This window comes from Antechinus flavipes, chromosome 4 (genome assembly GCF_016432865.1).
Source record: "Antechinus flavipes isolate AdamAnt ecotype Samford, QLD, Australia chromosome 4, AdamAnt_v2, whole genome shotgun sequence".
In the NCBI taxonomy this organism is placed as follows: Eukaryota; Metazoa; Chordata; class Mammalia; order Dasyuromorphia; family Dasyuridae; genus Antechinus; species Antechinus flavipes.
Window position 1 is genome coordinate 89,879,617 of NC_067401.1, and position 15,869 is coordinate 89,895,485.

At 31.3% G+C, this 15,869-nt stretch overlaps 1 protein-coding gene across 2 annotated transcripts in view; it reads right to left on the reverse strand.

The window, feature by feature from the left end:
- Positions 1-15,869, reverse strand: part of FMN2 (formin 2) — a 446,111-nt gene that overhangs the window by 84,019 nt on the left and 346,223 nt on the right. The gene's annotated exons all lie outside the window — the stretch shown is intronic.

A 15,869-nucleotide genomic window follows, 5' to 3' on the forward strand; every position in this document is an offset into this window, starting at 1 on the left:
GACTCTCTCTAAACTTAGTCTATATACTCCCTGGACAACAGACACATTATTTTGCCACATCGATACTCAAAGCCTTTATAACTTAGTGGAATCTGCAAGAGTCCATCTTCTGTGGGTACACATTTGTATATGCATAAGGTCACCTCCATTTCATTTTATTAGTGTACAATATGACTTTAATGGTGAAAAGATAAATATTATGGCTACATAATTTAAAGTTTTTAGTTTGATCCCTGTACATTAAGCATATAATATTGCTATAAGCAAGACATAGATTTCATATTCTATATGCCTTTTAAGATCCTTAAAAACAATTTCTAGGACTGATAGGATAGTGTCTTCAGAAGATAATTTCAAAGAGGCACAAAACAAAAAAGTTGAATATGATATAGATATGAGATAGGATAGTGTCTTCAGAAGATAATTTCAAAGAGGCACAAAACAAAAAAGTTGAATATGATATAGATATGAGATTTAATTAGCATATTATAGCCCTATTTATTAAATAACATGATAGTGCTACAGATAAAACAACTTGAGCTTTTTAGATAGCTTTTCAGAGAATCAGAGAATTTGATCAGACCCAAGAAGTCATATATCCCAGGTTTAACCAAATAGTGAAAACTTTACAATATTCTCAATGGATAGTAATCCAGCCTTTACTCAAAAATCTCCAGTCATAGGGAATTGTTGAATTTTGAGAAAATTCATTACATTTTTTTTGGAGAAGGGGGAGGAGAGAACAGCTCTACTTGTTAAGCATCTGTCCATTTTATTAATTAATGAACCTATAATAGAAAATTTCAAATTTCACTTTTCTATAGCAAACTTGAATCAGAAGAATTTCTATTAATTTTGAATATAACGATGCTGTTCTGACTAATGTTATTATGTCACAAAGTCAACTGGATAGAGTAGCATAACCCATCAGTCATCATTAAAGAATTATAAACCTGAAAAGTTCACAAATTCAGAAATTACAACTCAAGAGATGTTCAAAAGAACATTAAGATCTGGGCAACTAGGTGGTACACCGGATAGAGCACTAGCTCTCAAGTCAGGAGGACCTGAATTCAAATTTGGTCTCAGACCCTTAACACTTCCTAGTTGTGTGACCTTGAGCAAATCATTTAACCCTAATTGCCTCAGGGGAAAAAATTAGGTTTTACTGCAAATGAAATTTTTTTAAAAAATTGACTTTTCATTGCCATACTGCTAATTCATAGAATGTTGAAATTTCATCAATATTTTCAAATTATTACAGAATATAGTTATAAGAATATATAATATAAATAATAAGAATCAAAAGAAAAGGTACAGTGGCAATGGGCAAGAAAGAAAAGTATCTACAAAAGAGTTTATCTTTCTATCTGAATATTCCATTCAGAACACAATGATATGTGAATTCATATTTGGGGGAATAAATGAGTAGAAATAGTAATATTAAAATAAAAATTTAAGTTTGAGTATACAAAGAGAACAATTTTATTTGTGGCTTTCTTCAATGTCTCCATCACTACTAATGACACAAAAGTAAAACTTGGACTGCTTAGTGTTTTACAGCCCCAAGACAGTGGTTTTCAAATGTCTGTATAGTATCTATAAAGTCATAACTGAGTGTCATACTCCTACTATTTGCCAGGGTTGCTAAAATTTGACAGGATCATTTACACTGGCGGCAGGGATTCCCCCTTCCCCAAACCCCCACACATTTTGTACATTAGCTGGTTTACCTAAGTCTACAGGTCAATTGTTTAGCATATTAAAAATGGGAGAAATGTCCTATGATTTATTTTTTGAAAGAGTCAGCATGAACACCCTGCATCAAGAAAACTTTTTTTGTGCCACTGGCACAAAGAATGATTTCCATGCAGAAGCAACTATATATGAGTTGCTATCTATCTGTCTGTCTATCTATCTATCTATATAAGTTTTTTAAACATGCACACACACACATATGTGCATGTTCAAAACATATCTAGACCAATTGCAGAGAGTCCTTTCAAATGTTATGAAATTTAATTTACATAATTATATATTCAGACTTAGACTGGAAAATATTTCTTATGACATTTAAAGAAGTCATTCTATTGAGGTTCATATGAATAAGTTTAGCTTCTACTTCCTTAGTACATGATGTAAACATTTTTTTTCAAATCTGTATTCATTGCATACCAAAGAGAGAATACTAATAACATTGAGTTTCCTGAAATGATTTCATAAAAGATAGATACAACATTCAAACTGTCCCTAAATTGTGATAAACAGGTTGAAATTGATTTTACTTTATTTTATTTCCAATTTTTAAAAACAACTATATAGGAGCTCTATAAAGATTTATTTTGATATGAAAACTAAAGAATTAGTTTTTGTCTCATGCTCTGGACAAGCTTGGTGGTCACGTTACAATACTCAGTACATATTTATGTGCTATTGTTGCAAGGTAACAATTATTATTTAAAAGGAACAAATACAGACTATTTTACTGAGTCTAAATCCATATTCTGTGCCATAGGATTCAATATTGTAAAATATTTTTTGTTCAATACTTTTACATGGTTTAAAAAACTAGGGAGATTTGTATGTTTAAATGATAGTTCATCTTGATAAAAAGTCAAAGAAATCACATTATGGTTCACCATTTCATTTCTTAATATGAGTCAACAGTTCAAAAAAACAAACTAATATTTTCTCCTTTCTATGACAATTTTACAAGAAAACTTTCATGAGTTGGATTCCAATATACTATAAGACATGGCCATGCCATTTACCAAGATGAACTTTTGTCCAGCCACACAGGAAAGTCTGCTCTACAACATTTAATCACTGCAAGATTCCTTTAGATATATTATTACTAACCTACCAATGAAAGTTACTTGAGAGGGGTGTTGAGGGAATCTAACTAATTTAAGCCTCATAGATACTTTTGATATATAATATAAATTCACTCTCCAAGACAATTCCAATAGATTTGGGATGGAAAATGTCATCGACATACAGAAGGAAAACTATGGAGACTGAATCAGGATGGAAGCATATTATTTTTTTACCATTTTTGTTTGTTTACTTTTTACTTTATTCTGATTTTTCTCCCCATTTCCTTTAATTTTTTTCACAATATGGAAATATATTTATAATGATTGTACAAGGATAACCCACATCAAATTGTTTGCTGTCTTAGAAAGGAGGGAGGTGAGGAAGGGAGGAAGAAAAAAACAGGAACTCAAAATGTTACAAAAATCAATGTTGAAAATTTATTTACATGTAATCAGAAAAAAAATACTATTGGGAAATAGACATAAATATAAATATATAATAAATTTACAAAATATTTTGAGAAATAGAAATATATATTGACCCAACAATGATTTAATTAAATTACTTTAGGGAGTGAAATTGAAGACAGATGCAAACACTTATACATGTGTTATACATGTACCTGTGATTATACTATTTATTTATTTATTTTGCAGGAGTCACATATCATATAGTCTAAACCAGCGGTGTGAAACCTGATGATTGGAGACAACAGGTTTTTGCCTGCAAAATTCCCCAGTATGATCTGAACCAGATTAAAATGTAATTGGGAAAAAATAATAAAATAAAAATACCATAAAGCAAAGATCATGTTAGTTTCCAGTTTCCTAAGTCAATTTGTGGGCCACAGCAATCTGTTCCTATTTCAGCACTAGTCTAGATCATAGTCAATATTGACTATACATAGTTTTCTTTTGATTGAATAAGATTGAGTATTAATTTTAAATATATATATATTTTTTTTAATATTAGTAAAGCCTATTGGCAGATGCTCTCTACTTTTTCAGACTTCCTATACTTTGGTTTGTCCTATCTACTCTTTGTTGCAACTAAAACTGAACTATTTGCAAAACTTTGCACAAAATAGTCCATCTACCATCTCATTGACATAGTTCTGACTCTTTCATAGAATTCTCTGCCCTCTCAAACAAACTTCTTTTAAGAAGATTCTGTTCAAATGCAGGAAGCCTTTCCCATTGTCATAGATTCTAGTGCTCTCATCTCTGATATTACTGCCAAACCTATTTATATACATTTTTAATATACCCATCTTTTACATATTATCTATCCCATTACAATGGACTCTTCTTGAGGACAGGAAACATTTTTATCTTTCTTTTTATCACTAGTACTCAGCATAGTGACTGCCATATTAGCAAGCTCCTAAATGCTTTTGATTGTGTTAAATAACATTATTATATTTGTGGATATATTTAATTAAACTTGTTCTTATTGATTCTCCTAAGATAAACAATTCATAATAATGGTGGGAAAAACAACCTTAATTAGCAAAAATCAGAATCATAGAAGATATTAAAATCAACACATTTGTGTATTAATTATAAAACATTAAATTGGAGTAACAGCATATTTCCAATGAAAATTTTTTGGCAAACTTAACTGTCAAATTACCATTATTATTATTTATAAGTAAATGTTTATTCCTATAGTGTTTTAAACATTACATAGTCAAATACTACTCTTGAAATATATTTTGGTCAATTTTAAAAATCAATTTTTTTCATATTTCATAAAGATAAACTCTAGCACATAATTTAATATAATTATTATGAATATGAAATCACTAGGGCCTGAATTTAAGAATGTTTACCATGCAATATCATGTTGCTTATTGTTTGGTCATGTCTGAATCTACATGCATCTATAGACATCATTTATAGATTTTCTTGGCAAAGATACTGAAGTGAATTGCCATTACCTTCTCCAGTGTGTCTCCATTTTACAGATGTAGAACTGAGGCAAATGGAACATAGTGACTTGCCCAGAGTCACACAGCTCATAACTGTGTGAGGCCATATTTGAACTCAGAACTTTCTTATGATAATCCTGATACTCTACATATTTTATCACCTAGTACAGCATGCCAATACACAAAATATGAGGCCAATAAAATAATATAAATATAAATTAAAGTAGATATAAATATTATAGGATGAATTGGGCTTTGGGAATAGTGGTATCTTAAAGCAGCATTTCATCTCATCACTCAAATGAATTTGTCTTACTTTAATGATAGTTATTACTTATATATAATGTATGTGTATATATGCTTATATGTATAATTATAGTTCCGTTCCTACATAAAGTGATGACAAAATAAAGGAATTCTTTTTCTTTCTTAAAATGCATTTCTTATCTATAGACATAAGAAAAAAGCTATATCCTCAAGATCTAATCTGTATGATTCTATTGACATGTTTTTCCACGTGGGTAAAAAAATTAGATTTCATTAAATTAGAAGGGAAAAATGGTTAACTTATACCACATCACTATTATTTTTATATCATAAAATCAGCAAAATATTCCGAAAGGAAAACCAAACGAAAATTTCTAAGAGGTATTTCTCATATGCTCAAGTAATACATTTTACATATAATTTCTACATTTTAAAATTAAAAAATGGTTTCTTTTTTCTATCTTGCAGTGGTTCCAACTTGAGTAGTTATTAGTTTGTTTGCTTGTTTTCTGTAGAAGTATAGTAGACAGATCTGTAACTGATTAGTTCAAAGTCCACTGATGGTTAGCTCTAAGGTTTAGAGTTTAAATGAAGCTGTATATTAGGTAAAGATATGCATGTATTTAATGATATATATAGTAATACTTATATTAATATGTTCAGTAATACTTATTTAATATGTATATTATTATATGATAGAGGACTATAAATGTATGTTCTCTCTATATAAATATTTATAAATACATTATATGTAAATTACACACTTATATGGTAGGGGAATATATATGAATATCCTATGTATAAGTATGTCTTGTAACATAAATATTATGTAATAAGATTTTTGCGAAAAAAAATTAATACTGAGATAGTATATAAATATCAAAATTTCAATTTCTTTCGTAGTCCAAGTAACTTCACTGTATTCTAAGACCTCAGACAACTATCTAATCCTCATCATAAATATGAGCTCTTTAGTCACATGAGGACTTGGCAGGTATATAAATAAATCCATGTAAATAAAATGCTATTACTTAGGGGGTATAAAAATTTCAAATATGTCACATTCATGGTCAGTCAATAGTACCACATTGACATTTATGAAGGACTTCACTATTATTATGATGACTTAGATTAGGCAAGTTTGAATTTAAACACTCATCAAATAACTCAGCACAGACAAAAAAAAATGCTTCTGTGATCATTGTGACTTAAGATAACCTAAGAACTATTGCTATTTGAGAATGAATGGGCTTGAAATTTCATTAAAATAATAGAGGAACTCACTTTCCATTATTATATGATTATGATAACAGCTTTATTGCTTTTTCCTCATTTAGGTTATTTTTCCATCAAGAGAATATTCTTAAAAGAACAAATACTTGTTGAAAGAAAGCAAAAACAGGAAAAGAAAATGTTAATTTTTCATTCTGTAATATTAAGCAGATTCACTTTCATCAGCTTAGTGTTTTTTTTTTTTTTTCAGTTTCTATTCTATTTTTTTTTTTTTCTAGTGGGATGAAAACCTTCCTTTTTCTTTTTAGTCCATCATGGATAATTTGTGGAAATTATGACCAATGTTAAATTTCAAGACTGTTTTCAATATATTTACAATCTGTTATCAATGGATTTGTAATAAAATATATTGAGTTAATTAGATGATGGAAGAAATATAAAAGATGCCAGGTACTTAACTGCCAGTGAAATTCATTAGACTAACACTTGCAGCACATATTTCACTTTTCTAAGACATCAAACAAGGCCAGCAGCCTTCCAATCATGCTGTAATAAAAATAACATAATATTGAACCAGAGAGGGAAATGTTAAGAATAGGAAGACTCAAAAAGTTTGGGTTCTTAATAAAGTTGGTTTATCTTTAAGTTATCATCTTCAAACCTCTTGAAGATCTTTCCTAATCATTTCCTTTAACAATGTCTACTTGGAAACCTTGACTATTGTCCTTATCTTTAATTCCATAATCTCATTCATCTGCATGTTTTTTGAACTGTATTCCCATTGTAAAGTTTTCCCTGTGACAAGACTGAAAAATCCTCCTTTTTATAATTCACTATATTGATTTTGCGGCTTTTCTATAAGATATCTTAATGAAGTTGGGGCTTTTGGTTGGGGCAGACAGAAGGGGGAAAGGGAGAGAGCAGAAATGCCAAGGTATTTAACTCAAGGTGTTAAGGTAATAAAATGCCAAAAACTTTTTTATGGTATGAAAAAGTATGACATGGAGAAAAGAGAACTGGATTTGGAATTTGATAGTCTAGATTTGAAATCCATTGATGTCATTTATTCATTATGTGATCACAGGCAAGAGATGTTATTCTTTCTGAGCTGAAAAGTTTCTTTGGCTATAATTCTCCAATTGAACATGACATGTTCATGAACAGACAATTTTCAGATGAAAAAATTGAAACTATTTGTAGTGATATGAAAAGGTGCTCCAAATCACTATTCATCAGACAAATGCAAATTAAGATATCTGAAATTTCAGATAACTCTGAAATCTACACACTTCTCAGATTGGCTAAGATGACAGGAAACGATAAAGACAAATGTTGGCGGGGATGTGGGAAAACTGGAACACTGATACATTGTTGGTGGATCTGTGAATGGATCCAACCATTCTGGAGAGCAATTTGGAACTATGCTCAAAAAGTTATCAAACTGTGCATACCCTTTGATCCAGCAATGTTTCTACTGGACTTATAGCTTGAAGAAATCTTAAAGGAGGGAAAGGGATCCACATGTGCAAAAATGTTTGTGGCAGCCCTTTTTGTAGTGTCAAGAAAATGGAAACTGAATGAATGCCCATCAATTGGAGAATGGCTGAATAAATTATGGTATATGAATGTTATGGAATATCATTGTTCTGTAAGAAATGACCAGCAAGATGATTTTAGAGAGGCCTAAAGAGACTTATATGAATTGATGCTAAGTGAAATAAGCAGAAGCAGATCATTATATATGGCAACAACAAGACTATACGATGATCAATTCTGTTGGACATGTCTCTCTTCAACAACGAAATGATTCAAACCAATTCCAATTATTCAGTGATGAAGAGAGCCATCTACAACCAGAGAGAGAATTGTGGGAGCTGAGTGTGGACTACAACATAAGATTCTCACTCTTTCTGTTGTTGTTTGCTTGCATTTTGTTTTCTTTCCCATTTTTTTTCCTTCTTGATCCGATTTTTCTCGTGCCACAAGATTACTGCATAAAAAAGTATCCATATATTGGATTTAACAAATATTTTAACATATTTTATATGTATTGGACTATCTGCCATCTAGGGGAGGGGATGGGGGGAAGGAGAGGATAATTTGGAACAGAAGGTTTTGCAAGGGTCAATGTTGAAAAATTACCCATGCATATGTTTCATTAATAAAAAGCTTTAATAATAATAAAAAAAAAAGATTCTTCAGCTATAGTCTTGTAAACAGTGTTTCAATGAAATAAGATTAATACTAATTGTACTACCTATCTCAACCAGTTGTTGGAAGGAAAATATTTATGAATTCTAATGTGATATATAAATGCAATGCTATTATTATTATTCTAACACCACTATCATTCAAGCTAGGGGCATTTTCTGAAAGATAGCTCTTTGATACAGAATACAGTGTAATTGGAGGGAGACACAACAATTGATTGGCTGAGAGAAATAATAAAGATCGTTACCTTCATGAGGGAGAAGTTTTCTTCAAAATTATCAAATGAGTTTCAAAGAGACAGGAAACCACAAAATTTTAGAATGTATATGGTTCCAGGGGGATCTCCAGTTCTCCACTGAAAGTTCCACATTTGTTTTCCTTTAGAAGTTTTCCTAGAGCCCAGGGAAATCCTTTTTTTCCCTTAAACAGGTTAGCAGCTTCTCTAATAGGAGAGCCAATCAGATTCTAGTCTCCCTTTATTTATGCAGCACATAAAATACAATCTCTCAGTTATGCCAAATTATCTTAGATTTAGACAAAAGTGGGGCTATAATTCTATTTAATAGTGTTTCTTTAGAAGTCTCAGGGGAATAGTAATAATAAACTTCTACCACAACAAATATGTGATACTAAATATATCAATAATTTCTCCTTTACATATTTTTTTTATATTTGACTGTGAGTCATTTTTAAGGACAGGAACTGTCTTTTGTCTTTCTTTGAAACCCCAGTGCTTAGTACAGTGCCTAGGATATTGTAGGTGCTTAATAAATGCTTATTGACTACATAGTGATATAGAAGATATTTTTTTAATCTATGGCAATCTTATGGGGGAAAAAGAAATAAACATATACATATAGGTCCCCTAGTTTTAGACTATATAAAATTGTAAAATGAACCTTTAGAAAATTGTATGTACTCTGCTTTTCCTCTTATATTCATTTTAAGTTTGATTTTTAAATGATTATATTTGTTGGAAAACTTTCAATGTATATGATATAGGAAAATGTTGAAAGATTTGTAGACTAGTTTTGTTTTTTGCAGCAGAAAATGGAAAAATCCAGGAAACACAAATAAGGTAAATTAAGGAAAGATTTAAATGAATTTATAAGATCGAATAATTTATGAAAACTCATTGAAGAGATTTTTGTAGTTTATCACTTGCCAACTAAGTATAACATCACAAAAATCTCTATAGTAGATTTATTTATAAAGAAATGTCCTGGGGAAGCAGCTAGGTGGTGCAGTGGATAGAGTACCAGCCCTGAAGTTAGGAGGACCTGGGCTGCAGGTTATAATGACATTGAAGAAATCAAGAAATTGGGGACATTGAATGGAAATTCAAGGAAAGCAAGAAGATATAAGAGTAGTAAGGGTAACTATACCTTTGTTTCTGATAGAGAGAAAAAGAAGATGGCCATGAAAATAACAAAGGGAATTAGTTTTATGATCATGTTAATAGCAAAATTTACCAATTTTAATTATTCCCTTTTTGGGGGACTTTATTATATCTGGAATTATATACTTGGAATGAATTTTTCAAAATTAGTTATTATACAATCAAAGTAAATGAATTTAACTGTCTGTAGAGATATAGGTGTAGATGAATATACCTAGGGGGAAAAAAAGCAATATAAGAGAATTTTAGTGAAATAGTATTGGTCTACTTGCCATTCCATTCAGGAGACACATTCCCCAGAATGAGCATGAGATAGGAAATCACACTACTTCCAAGTTTCAAATTTCATTTCACTGTATGATAGGCTTTATATCGATTCGCATCTTGCTCAGCCTACTGAAGCTGTAAAATCAATATTATCCTTAATTTATTGATATGGTTACCGTATCATTGGCATCCAACATATTGGCAATCTACATCACTCTAACCTGAGGCTTTTCACCTTAGATACCTGATTTAAAATGGGATAGGGTAAGATGGTAGAAGTATAATTTTTGCTCTGGTGATTTTCACCTCACTGATTGACTTTAGAACATGCCCACATGAAATTATTCCACAGTTCATGATACTTTCCTTTGTAGTGAAAATAGAATGAATCTTCCATTCACTTTCCCTATAGCCCATTGAACCAAGCCTTTAGCTTCAGAACTAAACATTTCCATTATAATGGCTGCATCATGGTGGGTGGTGGTTGTGTGTTTTGACCTGTGGTTTATGGGATCACAGCATCTAGGGGTGGACAATTTGGAGCAAATAGGGGGCCCTTTGCTGAAACCAGATGGTAAATGAACTCCTGAACTTTCCTAGAGGGCAGCCATTTTTTTCCTTTTAAGTGTCAAAAAACTAGATTACCTTTTAGTTCCAGCTCAGCTGAATAAAACTGCTGGCTAGATAAATTCAGCCAATTGCTAAGCATGCAAGAGGTTAAAAAACATTGAAAAATAGTTCCACTTCAACAGCTTCACATTCATTAATGTCTCCTGTAAAAGCACTCAAAAATCCTCCCCAGACTTTTGCCAGCACAACTCTTTTGTAGTTGTTGTCCTACTATGTTACTATTTTGACTCAGTGATCACTGTCTGTTGTTGCTGCCTGGCTCCAAACCCTTTTGTAATTTGAAGTATTTCAGCTGAACTAGTTCCAAAGGACTATGAGTAAGCAGAGGCACGAAAAGGGCCGCCCTTTCTGATCTTGTGCTCTCATGAGGGAATACCACATCTTCCCAGGTAATTGGAGACAGAGTTGCATTTGAGTAATCTCAGATGGAAAGCAACTTAGAATCCTTTCATCTGTTTGTCTAGGCTTTAAATCTTTTTGCTGTTTTCCCTTTTGTTTAAAGTGTTAACTAGTATTTGTTTATAATTAACTGTGAATGTGCATTTCAGTTTCTTTTAAGTATAGCCAGTTGTTATTTTTTTTAAACTATGTGCCTTGTCTCTTAGTCATTTAAAACTGTTATTTGATTGAAGCTATATTACTTTTGTTTTGAGATTTCTGAGTCATTGTTTCTATGTTCACTAAATTAAAGCTCAAACAAATGTATATGGACTACCATAATATTGTGGAATATGGATAGGGATACCTTTTCCTTTCCCCCCTTCTAGTTACAAGAGAAAGCTATATTCAAATGCATGGCCTTTCTCTTGCCTCCCAGTTTCTCATGGCAATGAAACAAAAGCTATAGAATGCTTTTGGGAAAGATGAGAGGGAAGAGAATATCTACGAGTTATGAAATTACAACCGAGACTTTGTAATATTTCACAGGCATCTTGCAGTTAGGAATAAGAGCTGTTTCTATATTGTGTGGGGAAATATATAATACATTTAGATCTGCTCTCAAGTACATAAGCATATAGGTATATGCACTGACTTCATATAAAAATTGAAATAATAAAATAATGATATTCATTGACAACTCATATAAATTCAATAGTGTAAGATATGTAACTTTTGGCCAAAACAAAAATAAAGTGCTTCTATGAGTTTATCACCCTCCTAGATGAATTAATTAAATGAATAACAGAAAGCACAAAGAAAACAAACCAATTAGTTATCTTATAGATCTATATTTTACATCATTCATAAGGTATGATGGGTATTATGATAGCATACTGGTAACAATTTCATCTCAGAAAATGGCTCATCCTTTCTAAATGTTTATTACAAGTCACTTGCCTCAGCTGCCAGGAATAACTTAAACACACGGCTTCATTTTCTACCCATTTCTAGTCATCATGACAGAGTAATGTTGTTCAGTGATTTTAGTTGTGTCTTACTCTTCATGAGAGTATTTGGAGTTTTATTGGCAAAGACAACTGGAGAGGTTTGCTATTTCCTTTTCCATTTCATTCATTTTACAGATGAGGAACTGAGGCAAATAGGGTTAAGTGACTGACATAAAGTCATATAGCTAATAAATTCTTGAGGTCATATTTTAACTCATGAAGATGAGTATTCTTGATTTCAAACCCAGTGCTCTATCTACTACACTATCTATTTGCTCCTTGTAGAATATCAGAAGGCTATAAATCAGAGCTTATTTTCCTCAATTTAATGGGCTTCTTTTTTCCTTACACACTACACCTTCCTTTTACCAAGTATTTATTACCGATCCAATTATCATAATGATTATTTAGATAGGACTCCTTTCTCTAAACTTATTCCCTTATAATAGATAGATGTCAAAGTAACCTAAGGATTTTAGCTGTGTGACATACATAAAATCTTTAAATTTCAGTCCTTCGAAATTATGTAAAATATAATATCCAAATGTATAATATTAAAGTAGGAATTTGTAAAAATATAAATTCCTCTTTAACATTTTTTCATATTCCACACTAATAGAATGAACTATAACAATAAATCTATAAAATTTAATCTACAAGACTGTCAACATCAAAATATTTCAAACCCTTAATATCATCCTAGTTATAAAAAAAAAAAAAACCTCTCTTGAATCATCTTGAAAGATAGTTGGAATGCCATCCAATCTTTTTTCTCTCCTATAAATGACTTAAAATATATTTCTTTGCTTTAATTGATATGGATTTTAGAGCCTTAAAACAAAACAAAACAACAACAACAAAAACCCACAAAAACGCTTCAAAGAAACCAGCATTTTTTTCCCATTAGATGGGTTATGTCACAATTTTTTTCTGAATAAAAATATTAGCTAAAACTCCAATCTCAGAATTCTAAAATAGCAGAAAAAATTCCCTGAAAATATAATTTTGATCACAAAATAGATTTTAGATGGTCTGTCTTTAAGGTTTGCAACCTTCACGATGTGGCAATTTTCTTTTTATTTGAGCATAAAGTAGAAATCATTATAATTATCAATGAATGGGCTAGGGAGACACACTAGCTATCATACATATATACACACACATATATATGTATATGTCTGTGTGTGTCTGTGTGTCTGTGTATATATACACAGACACACAGATACACACACACACACACACACACACACAAATATAATGGGTAGGATTCCAGAATACTTCAGGCTGTTTTTGGTACAATTGATCTGGAGATAAAAAGTAGAAATGGACAGAGGAAGAAGACAACCTGACAACCTTCTTTTTCTCCTTTCATACATTTCTTTACCTATAGTCGTGATCTCCATGTCATTAAAACTCACTTCATTCAGTTTAACAAGCATTTTAGTACCTATTACTATATGCTTGACACTAATTGTTCACTTTTTCTGAGTGTAACAAAAAGTGAATAAACCATGGATTTAATGTAAGACTTTAACAAGGAAAAAAATCGCAATTTGCTAGATTTTCAGATTCAACAAAGTTCTGTTTTTACTTGATAAATTGGCTCCTTCCTACTTTTTAGCAAAAAAAAAAAAAATTAAATGGCTTTGAAAAATTGCAATGGGAGTGCAAGGAAATTCAAATGTTTAAGAAAAGAAATAGATCCAGTGAATGATTGAGGGAGATTAAGGGTACTCCTCTCATTTATGTCATTTACTTTGATGGCAGTCAGCTGTTAACTTTCTCTTTGAAAAAGTCTACTAAATTTTGTTCAAATGTTATATCAACAAAAATATAGAAATCTGACCACTGCAAAGTGAGGGAGTTAATATCCCATATATCATGTCTTGTGCTACCTTTTCCTCTTTCAAGTCATACCATCTCATCCTCAGGAAGTAATCTTTGGGCATTCCAACTTTTTTGCATTGTATAGATAGAAAGTTTAGCTATTAGAAATTCATGAATGAAAACAACAGTTACTCTAAAAATTTTTTATTCAGTTTTAACTGCAAGCAACTAAAAAGTGAATTTCTGGGTTGAATTAGTTCTCATACTGTAGTGTGTGTGTGTGTAAGATAGATTGTATTCCTAGAAGGGTTTCTTCATTTATCAGCCCCTACATTAGGTAGGAGATATTATACTTATCTCTTGTAGAGTTTCTTGTATCTTTTTTAATGATACTTTCTATATCATAAGCAAGTATGTTTTCAATCAAGAGTCTGATTTGAGCTAAGAGTAATGTTTAAAGTTGTTGAAAATTAGATAACCACATTTATTAAATAACTATCTTGAGTTTTAAATATAATACTAAGCTGCAAGTCAGTTAGTTCTCACCTGATAATCTGAACTGGGAACCACTTCTTTCCTATGAAATAAGGGGATTTGTGGCATCTATTTTCCTTGATATTTTATATCTGAAAGCTGTTTGCAAGCATTATGATTCTAAAAGGGGAAAGAGACAATATAACCCAGGTTGCTTTCTATGGATACCAGACCAAACGAAATAAAGCAAATAACCTTAGAAGATAGGCTGTTTGTCCAGAGAGGTGGTAAAAAGTGGTTCAGTCCATTGGGCTACTTCACTACAACTAAAAGAGTCTCAAATCAGACTCTTGATTGAAAACATACTTGCTTATGATATAGAAAGTATCATTAAAAAAGATACAAGAAACTCTACAAGAGACAAGTATAATATCTCCTACCTAATGTAGGGGCTGATAAATGAAGAAACCCTTCTAGGAATACAATCTATTTTACACACACACACACACACACACACACACACACACACACACACACACACACGAAATTCTATGTCTCTTTAATAATTGAAACAGGGTATATCTTATTCTTATTTTTCAAAATAAAAACAATAGCAAACCTTATACTGTCAATGGGGCATTACTTACAGTGCTCTCTAAGTATTTTTTGATAGAAAATATTCACTTCTTTTAGAAGTGAATATTTTGGGGATCTTTGGCATAGTTAATATCCCACTGCTTTCACCATCACTTCATCCTCAAGTATAGTATTACCAATACCAAAGACTGTATATTTTAAAAAGTCTTGAGATTTCAACACTCTTTTAATTATAACCTTGTGTTTACAGACTTATTCTCTCTCTTCCCCCCCCCCCTTGCTTTTATTTTTCTAGTTCAGCTACAAATTTCCATGTTTGGTTTCAGCATGAAATTACTGTTAGGAGAGTGAAGAGAAGATGGATGACAAATGGGAGGAGAGTAAAACAACTGAAACATCCCATTAACTATTTTAAATTTTTGAAACCATAAGAGGAAACAAGGAAAATAGAAGACTGCTTCTATTTCATGGATGGGAGGAGAACTTTTTTTTCCCTCAATAGTTTAAAAAGTCAAAAACATAACTTTTTTTTTTCAAAACTATATTGTATGAGACAAAATTGCAATCCTTGCCAACAAAAGATAACCAATATTCCATTCTCTTCCTAGTAATCTCCCTAATAATAACAAAGCACATGATAGTTTCAGTGGAAGTTCTGTGAAAATAAAAATATGCTGGGACATATATGAATGCATGCATTCACTCATGCACAAACACATATGTATATATATGTGTATATTCATATGCATACATGTGTGTATAAATTCTAAAATAATAGCATTTAAAAATGATTAGCATAATTCCTTCTCTAACTCTATGTCCTGTATGC